Here is a 21,275-nt window from a genome sequence, read left to right on the forward strand (position 1 = left end):
TGCTGCTGCAGCGGCTCGGGTTGCTGCTGTAGCTCCAGTTCGATCCCTGGCCCAAGAACTTCCACATGCTGGGCATGGTCAAAAAAAGAAAAAAAAAGTTCAGAACTGTGGCGATAAAACTGTAGCACCAGTTTTAACCTGCGTATATATGGCCGTCTTCCTCTGGTCAATAAATACAGGGAAAATGCGTGTATGGCCATTAATGCAAGCAGATACAGACTACCTGTTGTCTGCAAACTAAAATAAAAATGAATGTGATTTTTATGCCTTTTATTCCTTAAACACAAGTGAGTTATTTTTTGTGGTCTCCTAGCCAGGAAAGTTGTCTCTTCATGTGCTGGAGGAAAAACTGGCTGCCTAGGGAGATGTATACTTTCATGGCTAAGCTCAAGGCGTTTCAAAGTAAATACGATTATGTGGAATTTTCTCTTCAAACCTGTCTTTAAGAACCTAACCCCAGCAGCGTAAACTAGGCTCCATTATGACTCCTCCTTTATATAAAAATAGAGATCTGTACTAATTACAAGAGTAAATGAAATCAGTGCAAAAATGTAGGAAACAGGAGTTCCTGTTGTGGCTCAGGGGTAATGAACCCAACTAGTATCTATGAGGATCTGGGTTCGATCTCTGGCCCCGATCAGTGGGTTAAGGATTCTGTGTTGCAGTGAGCTGTGGTGTAAGTCGCAGATGAGGCTTGGATCCCACATTGCTGTGGCTGTTGGCAGCTGCAGCTCTGACTTGACCCCTAGCCTGGGAACCTCTACATGCTGCAGGCACAGCCCTAAAAGGACAAAAAAAAAAAAAAGTAGGAGACAAAAGTAACAATGATTCACTTGCAATCCCACCACCGGATATAATCAAGAGTAATTTTTTAAAATAGTTTAATCCTTTATGGAATTGATTATTTCATTTCATCCCATCATCGCTTTATTATCTGTTACGACTGTGGTCAGTGAGAATGAATTTTGTGCGATTACTGAAGAAGGCCCCTGGAATTAGAGTAACCAGGTTTGAGACATGGAGAGATGGAATTATAAGAATCAATTTTTTTCCAATTCCTATCCACAGTATGTATTTCTCAGTTTTCCAGTTAGGTTGTGTGGCATAGTGGGTACAGCTTATCTTTTTCTTTTTTTAACTTTTTAAGTTCTCAGCTACACAGTAAATTGGCAACATGAAATAATAAAACCTGGGGTTTGCTCTATCTGGGTCAGCACCACAATTTCATTTTTTAAAAATTGCTAAGGCTTTTAGTGAGAACGAGAAAGGAAAATGAGAAAGATTATTTTTTAAAAGTACTCGAATGACACTTTGATGGTCCTTGCATACATTTTGATAAATACGAAGTCATTCTGGCAACTGCATACACTCTGAGCTCATACTCCCTTGGAATGTTCACTGCTGGTGCTTCAGCCCCAATCCAGAATGTCCCCTTTTCTCCATTTGAGTTCTGAACCAACTAAGAGCAGAGGGAGATGAAAACATCACCTTTACGTCTGATAAAGGCCAGGCCCTTACCAGCCCACAGGATGCTTTCTTTGGGAGAGTGAGTCACATCTAGGGCACATGGCTTATGGAGCTGACTGGATTTCAGGTCCAACCTGGATCCCAGCTGTGCAGGACAAAGGAAGGAGTCCGAGTGATGCTCCTACAATGGGGTCCTATCCCACCTGAATGATGTCAGCAGTGGTCCTGTCTGATCAGCACCCTCTCCCAAAGAGCACCCTCTCTTCTTATGAGAGAAGTCCTTCTCCCCTGGGTAAGACATATCCTGGGGGGACCAAAGGAATTCAGAGGAAGGGGCAACAGTGTCCCTTCTCAACAGCCATCAATCATTCTCTGTGACGCTATGAAGACAGTGCATTCTAATACATTCATATCTTTTTTTTTTTTTTTTGCTTTTTAGGGCCACACCCACAGCATATGGAGGTTCCCAGGCTAGGGGTCAAATTGGAGCTGCAGCTGCCAGCCTACACCACAGCCACAGCAACATCATATCTGAGCTGTGTCTGCAACCTACACCACAGCTCACCTCAATGCCGGATCCTTAACCCACTGAGCAAGGCCAGGGATCGAACCTGTGTCCTCGTGGATGCTAATGAGATTCTCTTCTGCTGAGCCATGACAGGAACTCCCTAATTGATTCATATCTAATAAAGGCTTAATTGATGGACCTCTATTCAGGCATTACCTTCCTTGTGTTATTGTGCTTTGCTTCACTGTAATTTGCAGAGACTACATTTTTTACAGATTGAAGGTTTGTGGCAACCCTGTGCCAAGCAAGTTTATCAGTGCTATTTCCCCAACAGCATTTGCTCACTTTGTAGATGCTTTGGTAATTGTGGTAATATTCCAGACGTTTTCATTATTGTTATATTTGGATGGTGATCTGTTACTGTGGCAAAAAGATTACGACTTGCTGAAGGTTCAGCTGATGGTTCTTAGCATTTTTAGCAATAAGGTGCTTTCTTTTTTAAATTAATTTTGAAAAATTGAAGAATAGTTGACTTACAATGTATGTTAGTTTCAGGCATACAGCAAAGTGATTCAGTTATACATATCTACATTCTATTTCAGATTCTTTTCCTTTATAGGTTATTACATAATATTGAGTATGGTTCTCTTTGCAATATAGTGGATCCCTCTTGGTTATTATAGCAATAAGAATTCTTATTGTAGCTACAAAAATCCTTTCTTTCTTTCTTTCTTTCTTTCTTTCTTTCTTTCTTTCTCTCTCTCTCTTTTTTTTTTAGACATAGTGCTATTGCACATCTAATAGACCATAGCATAGGGGAAACATAACTTTTATTTACATGCACTGGGAAACCAAAAAATCCATGTGAGTTGCTTTATTGAGATACTCATTTTATTGTGGGGGTCTGGAACTGAACTCACAGTATCTCTTGGGTATGCGTGTATTTTGAAGCAAATAAAGTACTTAGCAAGGAAGGCTGGTGAGGTCACGGCAGAAAGTAAGATTTTCACCATCTATACACAGGTTGCTCAAAGAGCCTAGGATTCCTGCTGGTAAGTTTAAGGGGAACAGGCAGGTGTGGATAAGATCAGCACAGATCCCAGGGCAGAGGCTCTTCCTCCTGGAGACAGCACGTCCTGTTTGTATACACAGTCGCTCACTTCAACTGTTCATTTATGCAGATTAAAAAAAATCCCACACCAGCCCTCCAGGACCTTCTGCACACTGGCCTATTTGTTTCCCTGAACATAAAACTCATTCTGCAGGGAATAGCTTTTTAGACCAGCAGTGGTCCTTTCCCTTTTGCATTAGTGGATTCATGAGATCCCTTAACAATGTGGGGAAAAGCAAGCCTGGCGACGGGAAGCACTTGGCATTTGGGGCTTAGAGATGGATGGAAAGTGACCATCTTCAGGGAAGCATTAATATGGCAGAAGTGGAGAGGCTGGAAGGATTCACTTTAAGAAGACGAATCTGGAACCCAGAGAATTAAAATCATTTGATCATCCATTAATGAGTTCATTCATTTCTTTATTCTTTTAATCAGCTGTTAAACAATCCTACCATCTTCCAGGCCAGTGTAGGAAATAACCAAGGCAGTTTCTTTTTACTCAAAGCTCATGGCCCCAGAGGAAAGATGGGTATAAAAGTAATTCCTATGTAAATGTCAGGGTAACGGGTATGGACAGAGTGAGAAAGAAAGAAACTAGGGCTCTGGGGCTGGAGATGGTGATATTACAGATTTGCTAAGCAAGACAGACTGTCCTAGGAGATACGAGTGCACGGCCAAGGACAGAGGATGCACTGCCCAACAGCTGGACTCTGTTGGCTGCAGGGACACAAGAGAGGGGAAAAAGGAGGCAGCTGAGCCAGAGGCCAGGAGCTTTAGATCTGTGGGACATGCACAGGGCAGGGGGAAGATGCTGACCTGCACGAGGAGTTTGCACATTAGCAAAATCCAGACTATGGGAATTCCATGGGTTGAGGGGCCCACAGTTCATTAACAGATAAATTACAAAGAAAAGGAGAGAGAGGCAATCTGGGGAATATAAATACTAAAGAGACATGTCAACATTAAAAAAAGGGGGAGAAAATAGTGGGCAAGAATGTACATGAGCTTGATAAAACCAGAAAGACATTTAGGAAGGTGATAGAATAACAGTGTTAAACTAGTAGTGGTGGGAGGTCCAGGGGAACGTGGTGACTGGGAGAGGCCAGAAGTGCTAACAGGTGGCTGGTCATGATTTTATTCCTTTTTTTTTTTTGCTTTTTATGGTCACACCTGTAACATATGTTAAGTTTCCAGGCTAGGGATCAAACCTGCAGTTCCTCCGTGACCTAAGCTGCTACAGTAGGATTCTTAACCCTCTGCACCACAGCAGCAACTCCATATATTCACGAACATTTTTTTTTTTTTTTTTTTTGCTTTTTTAGGACCGCACCTGTGGCATATGGAAGTTCCCAGGCTAGGTGTCGAACCGGAGCTGCAGCTGCCTGCCTATGCCGCAGCCACAGCAACGCAGGATCCAAGCCTCGTCTGTGACCTCCACCACAGCTCATGGCCATTTTGGATCCTTAACCCACTGAGCGAAGCCAGGAATTGAACTTGCATCCCCATGCATACTACTGGGGTTCATTATCGCTGGGCCACAATGGGAACTCCCGTATTTTTATTCTTGACCTCAGTGGTAGCCAAAAGAACAGATGTGGGAGTTCCCCTGGTGGTGCAGTGGGTTAAGGATCCAGTGTTGTCAATGCTGTGGCTCAGGTTTGATCCCTGGCCTGGAACTTCCATATGCCTGGGTGTGGCCAAAAATATAAATAAATGCATCATAAAAGGCATGCCTAAAAACTCATTAATATAGTAACAAATATGGGGGGGGGTTCTATTTAGACAGGTTGAGTCTGCAATCTTCCAACACATCATGGTGGCGAGGTCTGGAGCCACTGGAAATACTGACCTGGAGACCTCCCATAAATGCTGAAACGGCCCACAGGGGAGCACTGGAGTGAAAATGGGAGTTTCTCCACTTTCCCAGGCATTTTGGGAAAGAAGCTCATATGGGATTCCCCCCAAGAGATTTGTCATATATTGAATTCTGCTGGGTAATGAACAGTTTGCCCCATAATGAAGTGCCACATCCTCACTGAAAAGGCTTTATAGCATCTCACTGCTCTGCTTAATGATAACATCAGGTTGGTGGCTACTGTTAAGAACGCCAAGGAGCCATGAATTTCGTATCTAAATAAAAACTTACATGTCTCTCCCCCCGCCACTTATATCATTTCAGTATGAACACCTATGAGATGATTTAAGAAAAAAAAAAAAAAGCAGGAGTTCCCATTGTGGCTTGGTGGAAACGAATCTGCCTAGCACCCATGAGGATGCAGATTCAATTCCTGGCCACACTCAGTGGGTTAAGAATCCAGCATTGCTGGCGGCAGCTGCAGCTCTGATTTGACCCCTAGCCTGTGAACCTCCATATGCCTCAGGCATGGCCCTAAAAAGACAAAAACAAACAAACAAACAAAAAAACCAACCTTATTTTTTCATTCTGCAACAAACAAATGAGAAAACTGTGTAGGAGATTAAAAAAAAGTTGACCTTTCACTAATTTACCTTTGAACACGCTCTCCCTTCAGACATCGATGACATGAAATGGGGTCCTGTCACTCAGGCCAGCTCTGCTTTAAGCTACCTGTGAACCCTGAATCCTGGCGCCAGAGGTGTGTCTCACTGAATGTGCTGGAGAATTAACCACTTCCAAACCAAGAATGGATAACCCATTTTGCTGCCTTGGGACAACTGCTTCCATGATATACTGCTTGTGGCCTGTCAGGGGAATCTTCTAGTCTTTGCTTCCAAACTGTCTCATCTTAGAGCTTCCCAATCTCACAGCTAGACCTCATCCAAGCCCCTGCTGCTTTTTCTCTTGAAAGTGTACATGGAATTCTAGTAATCTTCTTTCTTTAAAAAAAGTAGCTTAAAAATGTTATTTTCATCTCAGCAGAGTTAAACCCTTTCTCTGCTCCACCCTGCTCTGAAAAAGACTCAGAAATAAACAAAAACAAAAACCAGACTTCATCTTAAGTTATGATATACTATATAAATAATTATGAGGTTGGTCTCAGATTTCTATGCTTTCCCCTTTTAATCAATCAGATTAAAAAATATAACGTTTTGGAATTTCTGCCACCGTGGTGCAGTGGGTTAAGAATGTGGCCGCAGGGGCTGGGATCACTGTGGAGGTGGGGGTTCGATCCCTGGCTGGGTGCAGTGAGTCAAAAGATCAGGCAGTGCTGCAGCTTCGTCTCAGATTCAGTCCCTGGAAGTTCCTGGCCTGGGGAACTTCCATATGCCACCGCTGTGGTCATAAAATATACACACACACACACATACACACGTGTGTATATACACACACACACATATATAATCTTTTGCTGAATATATGGTATTAAAATATGATCTTCAATAGCATATAATTAATTAACCTCAAAATTTAGAGCCCTCTACATTAATTCCTGCACGGCTCCGAAATGCTTTTTTTTTTTTTTTAGCGTGATGTAAGCAGTCTTTATTTGACTATACTTTAAGCTTCAACAACAAATTAAAAAATGATTCACATTACAGTGCATTTATACACGTCTTTTCATCTTCCAAGTGCAGTAAACATTAATTAACCCTGGCTAATTAGAACAGCCATGGTTTACAAATTTACTCATTAATCAGCCTCAAGCAAATGCAAAGCATTTAAAGCCTCTCACAATCTGAACCAATTAAATATGGAAATTATTATTTTTTTCAATGGAGAGGTCATAAATTCAAGACATGCAAGCCTTTGACTTAAATTTGACTGTGTTTTAGAAAGAAACTTGGCCAATTTTTTTGGATTCCTAGACGTCCAGGGAAATTAAACATAAAACTGGTATGGGTCGAATTGTGTTTCCCCTCCAAAGTATACTGGAGTCCTAAGGCCAGGAGCTAGGAATGTGACCTTAGAGGGAAAGAGGGTCTTTGCAGGTGTAACTGAGTAAAGATGAGATCATACTAGAATACACAGGTCCTCGATCCAGTATGCAACGGGGTGAACACTACAGGCATTAGGTGGGCTCTCGACTGTATTGGAGAAGACACACAGGGAGAATAACTAGGTGAAGACAGGGGCGGAGCTTGCAGTGGTGTACCTACAAGCCAAAGGAATGTCAAGGGTTTTCAGCAACAACAGAAACAAGAAGAAGCAATAAAGCAGATTTTTCCCAAGGGCCTTCAGAGGGAGCACGGTCCTGCAGACACTTTCATTTCAGACTTCCAGCCTCCAGCATGGTGAGAGAATACATTTCTGTTGTTTTAGGCTACCCAGTTTATGGTCATTTATTAAGAATATTGGAGTTCCCGTCGTGGCGCAGTGGTTAACGAATCCGACTAGGAACCATGAGGTTGCGGGTTCGATCCCTGCCCTTGCTCAGTGGGTTAACGATCCGGCGTTGCCGTGAGCTGTGGTGTAGGTTGCAGACACGGCTCGGATCCAGCGTTGCTGTGGCTCTGGCGTAGGCCGGTGGCTACAGCTCCGATTAGACCCCTAGCCTGGGAACCTCCATATGCCGCGGGAGCGGCCCAAGAAATAGCAACAATAACAACAACAACAACAAAAATAAATTAAAAAATTAAAAAAAAAAAAAAAAGAATATTAACCATTAGCTAATTTCTGGGTGTAACAAACACACTGGCGTAGAATGTGGATTCTTTTTTTTTTTTTTTACTTTCTAGGGTCACACGCCCAGGCTAGGGGATGAATCAGAGCTGTAGCTTCGGGCCTACATCACAGCCACAGCAACATGGGATCCGAGCCTGACCTATACCACAGTTCAAGGCAACACCGGATCCTTAACCTGCTGAGTGAGGCCAGGGATTGAACCCGAATCCTCATGGCTACTAGTAGGGTTCTTCACCTCTGATTCACAATGGGAACTTGCCAGAATGTGGATTCTTAGTGAGGCCTTTATTCAAGGCTGTGATAGGCAGATTGGAGAGAAGCTCTATAATCTAAGAGGCTAATTTAGCCCCATCAGTGCACAGACATTTGCCCTCTGGACACCAGAAACTTTCATGGAGACTAAAGGTTTTCTGTTTCAGCTCTCAATATCTCTCTTCTCTTCTACAGGGAATTCCACCACTTCCTTTTCCTGAACCTCACGGGCTGCATGGGAATTCTGGGTACCAATGTCAGGGCAAGCTCAGCATGCAAGGGGAAGGACCTCAGGTTCAAACACCTTGTAAACCTTCCCCCAAAAGAGCTTATTTCTGGCTTCTTAAGAAGCCAGAAGCTGAGCTGCCGCTGGCAGCATGATGTGTGGCAAATGCCTGGCAGGTTTTAGGTTTTATTAACTCGTGGGTGATGAAAACATAATCATCTCTAATATCAGAACTGGGTCTGCTGTCATACCTCTGTTCAGCAACTAAACAGAGAGACAATGGGACAGCTGGAGTCATCTGTAGCATTTAGCATGACAATTTTAGAGTTCACATTCAACAAGCTGGACTTTTTTTGGGGGGGGGGAGGTGGTGATGCACCTGTGGCACATGGAAGTTCCCAGGCTATGGGTCGGATCAGAGCTGCAGCTGCCAGGCTATGCTGTAGCCACAGCAACACTGAATCCAAGCCTCTTCTGGGACCTATGCCACAGCTTATGGCAACAATGGATCCTTAACCTATTGAGTGAGGCCAAGGATTGAACCTGCATCCTCATGGATACCAGTTGGGTTCACCACCACTGAGCCACAACGGGAACTCTAACAAGCTAGAGCTTAACAAGATAGTTCTCCAGGAGCCGAAAGTTTTGCTATTTTTGCCTGAAATATGAATGATTGGAATAGAATATTTTATAGCATGAATATTTAATAAAACTAGTTTATTTGTGGCTTTTGGCTCAAGGTACCAAAGATGAAAGTGAAAAGATGGCTACTGATACCTGGTTATGGATTTATCCTGCTATACTTTGTTATTCTACTGGTCTGTCTTTAGTTTTTATTTATTTTGGGGGCTGTACCTGCAGCATGTGGAAGTTCCCAGGCCGGGGATCGAACCCACACCACAGCTGTGAGCCAAACCACAGCAGTGACAATGCCAGGTCCTTAACCACTAGGTCGCCAAGGAACTGCTGTTCTTAGTTTTAACACCGGGATCGCTTGGCTCTTGCTCCTCAGAGATAAAGAGAAGAATATGGAGGAACTAGTAAAAGAAATAACATTTCAAAAAACATCAAATGGCTTCATGACAAGTGTATGATTTTATATGCCAAAAAGGTCTTATATAGAGAGTGGAAGCCTGCTGATGTGAAAACTTGTTTCAAGGACTTAGGGTAGAGAAGCAGGAAAAATGTCACGGCCCCCTTTGTTTTTTTGAGAATGATAGAACCCACATGCACTAGGCAGGTGATGGTTGAGGAATCCTGAAGGTGGGGTACACTGGATCTAACCAAAAGCACAGTGCAGCCAACTGTTATGGACCGAGTTATGTTTCCCCTCAAATTCATACGTTAAAGCCCTACCCCAATGTAACTATATTTGGAGAAAGGAACTTTATGGAGGTAATTAAGGTTCAATGAGGCCATTGGGTGGGGCCGTATTTCAACAAGATTGGAAGAGAAAGAGACACCAGAGAGCTCTGTCACTCATGCACAGGGACAAGGCCATACGAGGGCACAGCAAGAAGGCAGCCATCGGCAAGCCAAGGAGAGAGGCCTCAGGAGAAATCCAACTTGCTGAGACTTTGATCTTGGACATTTCATCCTTCAGAATGGTGAGAAACAAAATCCCATTGCTTAAGCCACCCAATCCATGGTATTTCACTATGGCAGCCTGAGGTGACTAGAACAACCCATCTAGTCATACCAGATAAAAGGAAGATCAAAGGTCAGAACAGCTTTTTTTTTTCTAAGAGATTTTGTTGTTGTGTTCTTTTTGGTTTTTTTTTTTTTTTGGAATGGTGATAGCTGAAGATGAGAAAAGAGTGTAAATTACCAGTCGGTCACCCCGGAGGTGCGGTGAATTTCATGTCCTGCCCCTTTTATATAAATGACATGGAAGTGTTTTCTTTGAAATGTGACTCAAGGTTGGAAAGTATACTTGACCTTTAGGGCTTTTCATTTTCTTTTGTCTTCTTATGGCCATTTGCCAAACAAGTTCTCAAGTGCTCTCTGTGACCTGCCTTCACTACAGGTAGAGGGAAAAATCCAAATGACAATTTCCTCTTGTGACATTTCTAGTTAGGCAGTCTGTTTGCTTTGGGGGAACACAACAGGAGATGGGGCATGATGTCTATGCCCCATCTCCACGGGAGCTACTTTAAGAAGCAAAGGAAGATAACTGCATTCCTGTATTATCCAAAAAATAATACACTATTGATTAACAGAAGGAGCGGCTCTCAGGTCTGGCACCTGGAGTTGGTACCCTGAGTGCCTGGTCTTGGTAATTTTGTTGTCAACTCTCTAAGAAGACACACACTTCCTGAGCTCGTGTTAAGCTCTCTGACAATCCTCCAAGATTAAGCTTTTACCATTTGTCACTGACACTGCTGACAACTCCAGGTGTGTTTTGGCAGTTTTCCCTGTCATCCTTCGTTAAAATAATACCACTTTAGATTTGAAGAGAGCCTAAATGAGTAAGTTCTTTGAGTACAATGTCAGCATCCATAATAGAAAGTAAAGAATCTAAAGGAGGAAGAAAAGATTCTGGAAGGTAGAATATTAGATTCACAATTTCTGAAAGAGCCAATAAAAACGCAAATGGGGAAAACGTTAGGAAAGACAGCATTTTCTGGCTGAAGCCTGCCCTGTGCGTATGCTGTTCATTCCTTTTAGAGAGTTAAGCAAAGTGAGTAAGCAGGTGATGCCAATCCCTTTTCATAGCTAATAAGAAGTCTTAACTTGGATAAATAAAACATAGCCATCAACCCTGTCGCACCTAAACAAATTCTCAATGAATATGAACTTCCAAGTTCACTAAAGCTTCACTTGAATGTTTTATACAATCACAGCTCTGGATATAAGCACCACTAGAAATCCACATGGCTAATTCTCAATGACGGCCAACTGCTATTCTTTGATATTCAAGACTAACGTAAATATAATCTAAGCCTGCAGGAATCCTTGTATTTTTGCTACTTCATAGAAGCAGGAGTTTTAAAACTTTTGAATATTGAAGAATCACCTGGAGAGGTAAGGAAAATGAAGATTTCTGTAAATCAGAGGTAAAGCTCTAGAGCACATGGCTTCCAGAAGAACAATCTCCATAGCGAGTGCACTGGATGGGTCCTCTGGTACATTTCACATCCAAGCGCTTACAGCAACCAAACCAACAAATGTCAGATACTCTTCTCAGTCCACTGGCTGATGTCAAAGGCATGGAAATCACGAAGAGCACTGAAGGAAGCTCAAGCTATGAGCTGTGAGTGAATCTGCTCATCACACTAGCCTGCCCTGTTAGTGGGTTCCAAGGACCACAGGTCCAGGTTGACACGGCCTTAGATAAAACTAGAACACCCAAACTCAGGCTTGCAGGACCTTCAACTCTGGCTCACTAGGCCTCCTTTGGTTTTTGTTTGTTTATTTTTTAAAGAAAGAGCAATTTCATTTTTTTCACATCCAAGTATCTGAAGACCTGCATCAATTTCATTCTTTCTTTTTTGCTTTTTAGGGCCCTACCCACAGTATAGGGGAGTTCTCAGGCTAGGGATCGAATCAGGGCTGCAGCTGCCAGCCTACACTAGAGCCACAGCAACGTGGGATCCGAGCTGTGTCTGCAACCTACACTGCGGCACATAGCAACACCAGATCCCCGACCCACTGAGCGAGGCCAGGGATCGAACTTGCATCCTCATGGATACAAGTTGGATTTGTTTCTGCTGTGTCACAACGGGAACACCCTGCTTCAATTTCTAATGGGCTCTGGCAAGACTTGTTGAACCCTTTGGGCCTTGACTATTTTTATAGCACAGTCAGTCTCTGATTTTGATCAAATCACTCAGAATCCTAAATCTGAAAACTGGGAAGTTTGATTCCACTTTTGTATTTCCTTGAAGAAGTGTTGGCAGCAGTGTGGGTGCAGGACCACACTGAATGTGGGAAAGGACCCACCTCTTTATTTTATGTCAAGAAGACCTAGCAGGCAAGCAGGGTCTCCCTCATATAGTCATACAGTATTTGACTTACATAAGTGACATGTGTTAATCAACAGACAGCATAATTAGGCCTTTTTTTTTCCTTTTCTTTAGCCACTCCATGGCATATGGAGGTTCCTAGGCTATGGGTCTTATCAGAGCTGTAGCTGCCAGCCTACGCCAGAGCCACAGCAACACCAGATCTGAGCTGCATCTGCGACCCACACCACAGCTCACGGCAACGCCGGATCCTTAACCCACTGAGCAAGGCCAGGGATTGAACCCGCAACTCCATGGTTCCTAGTCGGATTTGTTAACCACTGAGCCACGATGGGAACTCCAAATTAGGCCTTTTTTGAGGGGCGGATGGATAACTTTGTTTTAATAACTCCACAGACAGTCTCACTTTAATTTCTCGTCTTACACCCCAAAGAGGTAATTCAGGGATGTGAAAGCTTCTCCATCAAGATGGAAGAAGGGGAGTTCCCATCATGGCTCAGCAGAAATGAATCTGACTAGCATCCATGAGGACTCGGGTTCAATCCCTGGCCTCGATCAGTGGGTTAAGGATCCGGTGTTGCCGTGAGCTCTGGTGTAGGTCACAGACACGGCTTGGATCCCGCATTGCTGTGGCTGTTGCGTAGGCCAGTGGCTATAGCTCCCATTCAACCCCTTGCCTGGGAACTCCATTTAGCTGTGGGTGCGGCCCTAAAAAGACCAAAAAAAAAAAAAAAAAAAAAAAAAGATGGAAATAGGAATAGGTACGCCAGTGTTGAGACAGTGCTTTTCTGCCAAAAGGAAGGCAAAAAGAATAAAGCAGAGACAGCCGATAAACTTGAAATACATTCTGGCAGGGCTTGAATACTGGATAAAAAAAGGTACTTTGCCCAGGCCCCATCTATTCCTACTTTTCTTGAAACAGCTTCTTTTCCTTATTTGCCTCATGGTAACTGTTATTGCCAACAGGAGTTTAGAAACTGTTCAGATTGATTCCTAGCAGAGAACCAAGGGGCTACTTCTAGAATTATTATTACTACCATTAAAATACTCAAATTTGGTCAGTCTGATCCAGGTGTTCATTCTCAGTATTAAAAAAAAAAAAGTGTCAAAAACTTGTTTGACAGACAACTACCCTGAAACAGGAGGGGAATAGTGCATTAGGAAGTATCTCCCTCCTTTTTTACAGAATTACAGAGAAATTGTGAGCTCTGGGGATAGGATAGGCGATGACACCTTGGAAGAAGAAAACAGAGAGCGTCTAACACTTTCATGGATCATTTAGATGGGGGCTTAACCCATTTCCACCTAAGTTTCTTGAAAGGTTACATTTCTGGTCAACATCACATATTTCAATTTCCCTATAATTTTAGGGGTACTGAACCCCCAAGGTGAGAGAAGTGTAAACTGTAAATGGAAGCAGAGTCTGAGAGGGGAGACCAAGTCTGTTGCATGTCATCTGTCCATTCTTTTTTTTGTTTTTGGTCTTTTAGGTCATATGGAAGTTCCCAGGCTAGGGGTCAAATCGGAGCTACAGCTGCTGGCCCGCATCATGGCCACAGCAACACAAGATCTGAACCGAGTCTGTGACCTACATCACAGCTCATGCCAATGCCAGATCCTTAACCCGCTGAGCGAGGCTAGGGATCAAACCTGCATCTATCTTCATGGATAATAGTGGGATTTGTTACCGCTGAGCCATGATGGGAACTCACATCTCTCCATTCTTTATAGATATGTAGTGATGTTTATCAAAAAAATATAGAGTTCCAATTGTGGTTCGGTGGGTTAAGAAGCCAACAGAGTGTCTATAAGGATGGGGGTTTAATCCCTGACCTCAGTCTGTGGGTTAAGGGTCTGGTATTGCTGTTGCTGTGGCTGTGGTGTAGGTTGCAGATGCAGCTCAGACTAGACCCCTATCCTGGGAACTACCATATGCTACAGGTGCGGCAGTAAAATAAAAAGAAAAAAATAGTACTGAGGGTTTTCAAATGACAGCAGAAGTGCACCTCCCTCCCCTCTCCACAGATGGGCAAATTAGAGAAAACTGTCCATTTTAATTCCTTAGGGAGAGTCAAGTTGTCCCATAAAAAGGTTACACCCACCTATTGATCAAAAGCTTATTTAGTTCCTTTTCACTTACCCTTGTTATGACAGGGTCGAACAGGTTTTAAAAAGTAACAATTGTGATCATTTAAAAAAACTATGTTTGATTTCTACTATTTAATCATGAGAAGTTGTATGTCCTTTCATCTTTTACTACTCAGTAATTATGTATCTTTTCCTATGAAATGGAGCTGTTACATTTATGAATTAATCAAATATATTACTTCATTGAGGTTTTCTTTCACCCTAAGCATTTTTTTGTGGGCATACAGTTTTTATCATGCAGGTTTAGAACAAAACAGTACAGGTAAATCTAACTGGCTTATAGATCGTCACCTATTTATTATTTTGTAAGTTGAATACACTCTAAATCAGTAATTCTCAAAGTTTGGCATGCATCCGAGTTACATGGCTTGTTAAAAGCTAGAGGGTTGATCCCTCAACCCAGCACTGCTGATTCAGGAGGTTAGGGGTGGGACCAGAGAATGTGAATTTCTAACAAGTTCCCAGCGGATGCTGACGCAGCTGGTCCAAGAACCACAATTCCTCTAACTAAAGAATGCCTTGAAGGCAGGTATTTGTAACACTTACTTATACCTAGTAATTTGCTTCAGAAGAAACAAATGTACATGAAATTTGATTCACACCCTCAAAGAGCTTAATTAGTACATGGCAATGAGTTGACATGAACACATCAAAGCAACAGCAGATGCATGCAATATATAAACTCTATCATCAGAGGACAGATGCTTCATGTTAATAAAGAATTCAAGGGAGAAATGACATGAGAGATGGGGTTTTGGAAGCTCATTAAGAGCTCAATAGGTCAGGACTGGGCAGGGGCTTTGTAGGTAGATGGAATTGCATACACAGACGCACCCAGGGCTGTGGACGTATCGGCCTTCCTGAAAAATCAGGAGAATAAAGGGAGCAACAATTTGCTTTGCCTGCCCAGGGTTATTTTCAGGATCAAATGAGTTAAACACACAAAAAAAGGAGAAAGGTGGGAGTTCCTATTGTGGCTCAGCAGGTTATGAATCCAACTAGTATCCATGAAGATCCATCCCTGACCTTGCTCAGTGGGTTAAGGATCTGGTGTTCGCCGTGAGCTGAGCTGTGGTGTAGGTCAAAGACCCAGCTCAGATCTGGCATTGCTGTGGCTGTGGCTGTGGCTGGTAGCTGCAACTCTGATTTGACTCCTAGCCTGGGAACTTCCCTATGCTATGGGCATGGCCCTGAAAAAATGAAAAAAAAAAAAAAAAAAAGAGAGAAATAAAGAGGAAAGGAAAAAAAAGTAAAGCAAAGCCAGTCATCAAAAGACGACAGTCACAACATAAACTTAAAAAAATAGCTATAAAATCTTGCATTACGTTCTTTTTCCTTTCTCTTTCTATTCCCTTTTCTAAATATATTTGGGTTCAAACAAGTGAACTGAGCCTCTACTGTCATGAAAATGGGTCCCTCCTTTGGCTCGAGAGATGACCTAATAACGGGTATGAAGTGAAGGGCTTTAGCCACTAACGTTCACAGAGCTAAACACATAAAGTCTGATTCCCCCCAATGGTTAAGATCTAGCTGAAGATTATTACCTTGTACTTTCAGAGAAATTTCTGCTTGTCCAGTACAGAAAAGACTAATGACAAGCCCACAGAAAAAGGTGCATTTGTTGTCATTTTTCATGGGTTCTCCCATGATATCTAAGCAAATGCAGAATACAACCACAACAAAAAACCCAGCAGAATGCATAGTGTAGCTGACACCAATCTGCTTTACAAACACCTTCGCACTGACTTAAGTATTGAAGTGGGTTGAATCTTTGAGCTCGGGAAGCCTCTTATCATTGAGTCATATAAGCGGAAAGATGGCCATTTCTTGTACCCATAATATTTTCAAAGAACAGGTGCCGAAGCCGAATAAATAGTTTCCAAAATCCAGTTTTGTTTAACTTGGCATCAGCAGGGATGGAGAACAAATACCACTACAGAGACACCAGAATAGATTCGGTCTTTAGTCTTATTAACCAGATGCATGACCTTGGGCGTCTCACAGCTTCTTTGAGCCAGTGAAATGACGGGGCTGAACGGGTTGGAAACTAGGTTCCCGTCTCCTCTAATTATCTTCAGTGAGTGATGGTGGAAGGAAGGAATGGCTGCCAGATGATGCTACCTAATGCCAAGAGACATGGCAATCAACATCCCTCAACTTAATGAGAGCAGCCTCTCTCAGTTGTTTACTCAAAGTCTCTCTAAGCAGATTCTAAATTATTTGAGTAGGAAAGATTGTGCCGATACCTGCAAAATATCCGGCCACAAGCATAGAATCTGGAATATGGGGATGTTTAGTAAATACTTCTTGAAGATCCAACATCTTTGATTAATTCTTGGATGCCTTTGATGTCCAGAACAGCAAATGATAGGAATGTACATATATATACTTTTATTGTGATTATATTTATATATATCATAAACTTTACTATTTTAAGTGTGCAGTTTCGGTAGCATTAAGCACACTCACAGTGCTGTGCAACCATTGCCGCCATCCATCTCTAAAATGTTTTTATCTTCCCAGACTGAAACTCTATACTTATTAGAGACGCTCTATTCCCTCCTCCCACTAGGTCCTGACAACCAGCATTTTATCTTCAGTCTCTATGAATTTATTACTCTAGATACTTCAAATAAATTGAATAAAAAAACATGGACCATTTCAAAACTTGCATCTCATACTTGTGCAGGAGCCATGTTTATCTTTTCTGCATTGTCCCAATTTTAATATATGTGCTGCCAAAGTGAATACCATATATGTGTGTGTGTGTGTGTGTGTGTGTGTGTATGTACTTTTGAAACCCTCTAACACTCCTTTCAAATTATTAGAGTGATGACTGAGAACTAAGGCATTTATGTAGTGATGTCTCAGTGGCCATTATAACATTTTCTTTTTTTCCCCCTTTTTAAAAAAAATTTTTATCATAGCTGATTTACAATGTTCTGTCAATTTCTGCTGTACAGCAGAGTGACCCAGTTATACATACACATACATTCTTTTTTTCACATTATTCTCCATCATGCTCCATCACAAGTGATCAGATATCGTTCTGTGGACTATACAGCAGAATCTCTGATTAGAAAACTATAACGACTCAACAGCTATAACAACTAACAAAGTTTCATACATAAAAATTTTAGAAAACTGCTTTCTGGCATCTTGGAAAACTTAGAAACAGCAAGAAACATGTTATCTGGTCATGGTCATGACACAGAGAAAAACTTTTAATGTAATAAGGAAAGGTCACATTGTGAATAATTACACTTTCAAGTCCAGCTACGTACATATTTTTCTTACTGTGTATGTCACACGGAAAAGGGCACATTTGGCGACCTTCCTTTCTATGAAACACACTGACTATGATTTGAGAGTGAACTCATCTTACTGATTTCAAGCCTCAGTAATCATCCACAAAACGAAGGCAGGTTTTTGCAAAAGAGTAACTAATTTAGAATTTCATAGCAATTTCTCTCTTGACATCTCTCACCCCCTGCTCAAAACCTAGAATGTGAAATTTGGCTTGCTTCTAGAGTTTCCTCAATAAGAACAGCATAAGATGCTAATTAAGTAGAATCATATTAATAGGATATGTTCCTTTTTGCACTTCCAGCTCTCCACTGTTCATGCTCTGGGGAAGTTCTTTCCTAACTTGGCAAAGCTTCAGAAGCAACTTGCCACAGCATCAGAGCTTCGCTTGACGATGCCAGACTCCGAAAGAGAAGAAATGCATCATTCGCCAAGGCCAGGCTGGCTCAGGCTCTTGCTGCTGAGAGGCATGAAACTTGCAGCTGGCCCTGCTTCCTTCCCTCAGGTGACAGTGTCTCTAGCCTCTACGGGCCTTAGAGCAGCTGTATCAAGTTCAATGTTAAAGAGGAAGCTGAACACACAGTTCCTCTACCTGCTCTCAGGGGATGGGCAGACTCACTCAAACATTACCCAGACCAAAAGCAAAGATGCAGAGACAGGTGGAGGACAATCCAAGTAGTCACCATTGGCTATACCACAGAAATAAGATTTAATAAATGCTTTTATGAGCACATGTAATTAAATATATTTACAAAAAAACTAAACACATGAAATAGGCTATTTTATTATATTGTTTATTTATTTACTCTTTTGGTACTTATTTATTTATTATTGTTTTTTTCTTTTTAAGGGGGAACCTGAGGCATATGGAAGTTCCCAGGCTAGGGGTTGAACTGGAGCTGCAGCTGCTGGTCTACACCAGAGCCACAGCAACATGGGATCTGAGCCGCATCTGAGACCTACATCACAGCTCACGGCAATACCGGATCCTTAATGCACTAAGCAAGGCCAGGGATCAAACCTGAATCCTCAATGGACAGTCGGGTTCTTAATCTGATGAGCCACAACGGGAACACCCTGGATTCTTTTTCAATACTGTTAAAGGATTGACTTTTCCTATAAAATCATGGATTAGAAATACAGAGAAGAAAATATCTATTTGCTAGAAGAGAATATTATAAACATTCTTTGGAGAAATGATGTTCTTTTCCTGAATAATTTCCCTGGTGATCATTTACATAAGGCAAGTTAACATACGCCAACTTTTAAAGGACCTTATCAATGACTCCACAGATCATCTGAATGACACATACACAATATTTACAGATTCGGTAATTAAACTCTTTAGAAAAAGACATTTTACATATCATATCCGGAAAAGGTTTAGAGAGCTAAATGTATACAAAGTACTAAACGAGTCACTATGGGTGAGTTAAAGGCTTAAGTGTTGTAACCTCCTAAGACTGTCCACAGACCAGTTGGGTCTGAGGTATGAACTCACTGGCAGTGACATGTCTATTTCTTGCTGTTTAGAGACATTCCAACATGGTGGTTTAAAGCATCAGAAAACTGGGGCGCTACTGTCATAGCATATTTTCCCATTTGGAAGGTTACTATGCTTATATGTAGGTTCCCTTGACAACATGTTTTCTTTTTCTCATTTATACAATGAGTGGTTCTATTTGGGAAGAGTAACTGTCTTGCTAAAAGAGAGACAAAGGTTATACACTTAGAAGCAGGCAAATCAACACTGGTCATACCTGTAATACAGGTAATAACACTGGTGAAAACATGAATAACGAGCCCTGAGACTATTATAAAACTAAAGGAAGAACATATCTTCAGCAATTTTTTTTTTTTTTTTTTTTTTTGTCTTTTCGCCTTTTCTAGGGCTGCACCCGCAGCATGTGGAGGTTCCTGGGCTAGGGGTCTAATCGGAATTGTAGCCGCCAGCCTATGCCAGAGCCACAGCAACGCCAGATCTGAGCCGCATCTGTGACCTACACCAGCTCACAGCAACACCGGATCCTGAACCCACTGAGCAAGACCAGGGATCGAACCCGCAACCTCATGGTTCCTAGTTGGATTTGTTAACCACTGTGCCATGATGGGAACTCCATCTTCAGCAATTTATAATACAATTAAATGTTATTGTTTCCAAATACTTAAATCAGCTCTAAATCTACATATACGTAAAAGTCATTTCTTATGAAAAACAATAAGAGCAGAATAAGGTAACAGTTTTCTCATTTTATTTACTTTTATGATCTTTTCCTCCCTGATGCTCTTTAACTACCAATTGCACACAAGGATACTTAAAATTCTCAGTAGTAATGAATATTCCATTTTGCTGGTCTGGCAAGTGCTACAAATATTCTATTTTAAATCTAGGCTACTTTGGATTCATTAAATCCAAAAATCAATAGGTTTATTAAGAATGGAGAATGGAAACATTGTCTATGAAGTAAACATGCTGTACTTTTCCCAAAGAGTAGAAAATTTTATCAAGCGGCCACAGTCAAGTTGTAATAAAAAAAATTGTGAGCATTCTTTCATTAACTTGAGTTTCTTGATCTCCGGCCACATATTTCGATCCCAACCCATTCACTATGAATTTATTCAGTCAGAGATCCTTCTAACATCTGGTTTATAATAATTCATGTTTTTACTAATTTCAAATGCTAAAAGGAAAAAAAAAAAAAAACCCAGGGTATGAAACAATTAGGCCTTCCTTCCCCCTTTTATCCTACTGCCTCTTTCATAAATTGGTCATTACAGCAGTCTATGAAATAGCCATCTCTGAGTTGAAAGCGGCAGTATTTTTATTTAGCCTTGAGGTAGCTGAAAAATGAAGCACTTTGATAAATAACCTCAGTGTTGACTGAAGAACAGAATCCTTTTAACACAGATTTAAGGAAGATTACAAAGGGTCCAAAAAAAACCAAAAAAAAAAAAACAACCCCATAATTTTTAAACAGCAAATTGATGAAGCAAAGCTGAGCTGAACAAGAGTAGAGATGAAGGAACTCTTTCTGAAGGGTTAAGAAATGATTAAAATAGAATATCGACATTGAAAAGAGGCATATTTTCCCTACATTAATGATTCTATCATTTGCTGAATTAAAAAAGTTCTAAACAGCCATGTTCAATGAATAAGGGGATTTTTTTCCCCCTCTGCGAACAATGCCTAAAGCCTTTCTCTATAGAAAGCTTCATAATTTGTATGCAAATACTTTTTTTAAAAATTTTTACAAAAAGGAAAACATTAAGTAATAAATGACTGTGCCTGGGAGTTTGCACATAGTAATCATTCAAATAGAGCTGAAAATTATTATAAAATAATAAAAGGCAAGCTTTCATAAAAGCAATAGAGTAGTTTTGATAATTCATACTTTTTGGTGAAGCAAAGCGAATAAACAGCCTCAGATGCTAGCTGATGGGACAGTCAAACCAGACAACACACTTAATCAAGTGTCGAAGTAGATGCACAGGGCAGATAACCAACTAGCAGAGGGTCGTGGAAATGATATAGGGCAATACTGTAAAATGTTATCAATTACAGTCCAGAGCCCTCTTGCTTTATTCTTTATCTTCATACTTTTGCCCATGGCACCCATTGTGTTGGCTTCATTAATTTTACCTTTAGAGAATGCTGTGGCCAAGGACAGAGATTTGCTTTGTGGAATGCT

At 41.4% G+C, this 21,275-nt stretch overlaps 1 protein-coding gene and 1 non-coding gene across 11 annotated transcripts in view; both read right to left on the reverse strand.

The window, feature by feature from the left end:
- APP (amyloid beta precursor protein) overlaps positions 1-21,275 on the reverse strand; it is a 281,826-nt gene that overhangs the window by 43,867 nt on the left and 216,684 nt on the right.
- Positions 16,926-17,031, reverse strand: LOC146397842 (U6 spliceosomal RNA). Its single transcript, XR_014825347.1, has one exon. It is a non-coding gene; the product is annotated as a U6 spliceosomal RNA (small nuclear RNA).

The sequence above is a fragment of the Sus scrofa genome, chromosome 13 (assembly GCF_054392235.1).
Source record: "Sus scrofa isolate SSC_HxYL_T2T_F1_AM1 chromosome 13, Sscrofa_HxYL_maternal_Yorkshire_Landrace_v2.0, whole genome shotgun sequence".
Taxonomy (NCBI): Eukaryota; Metazoa; Chordata; class Mammalia; order Artiodactyla; family Suidae; genus Sus; species Sus scrofa.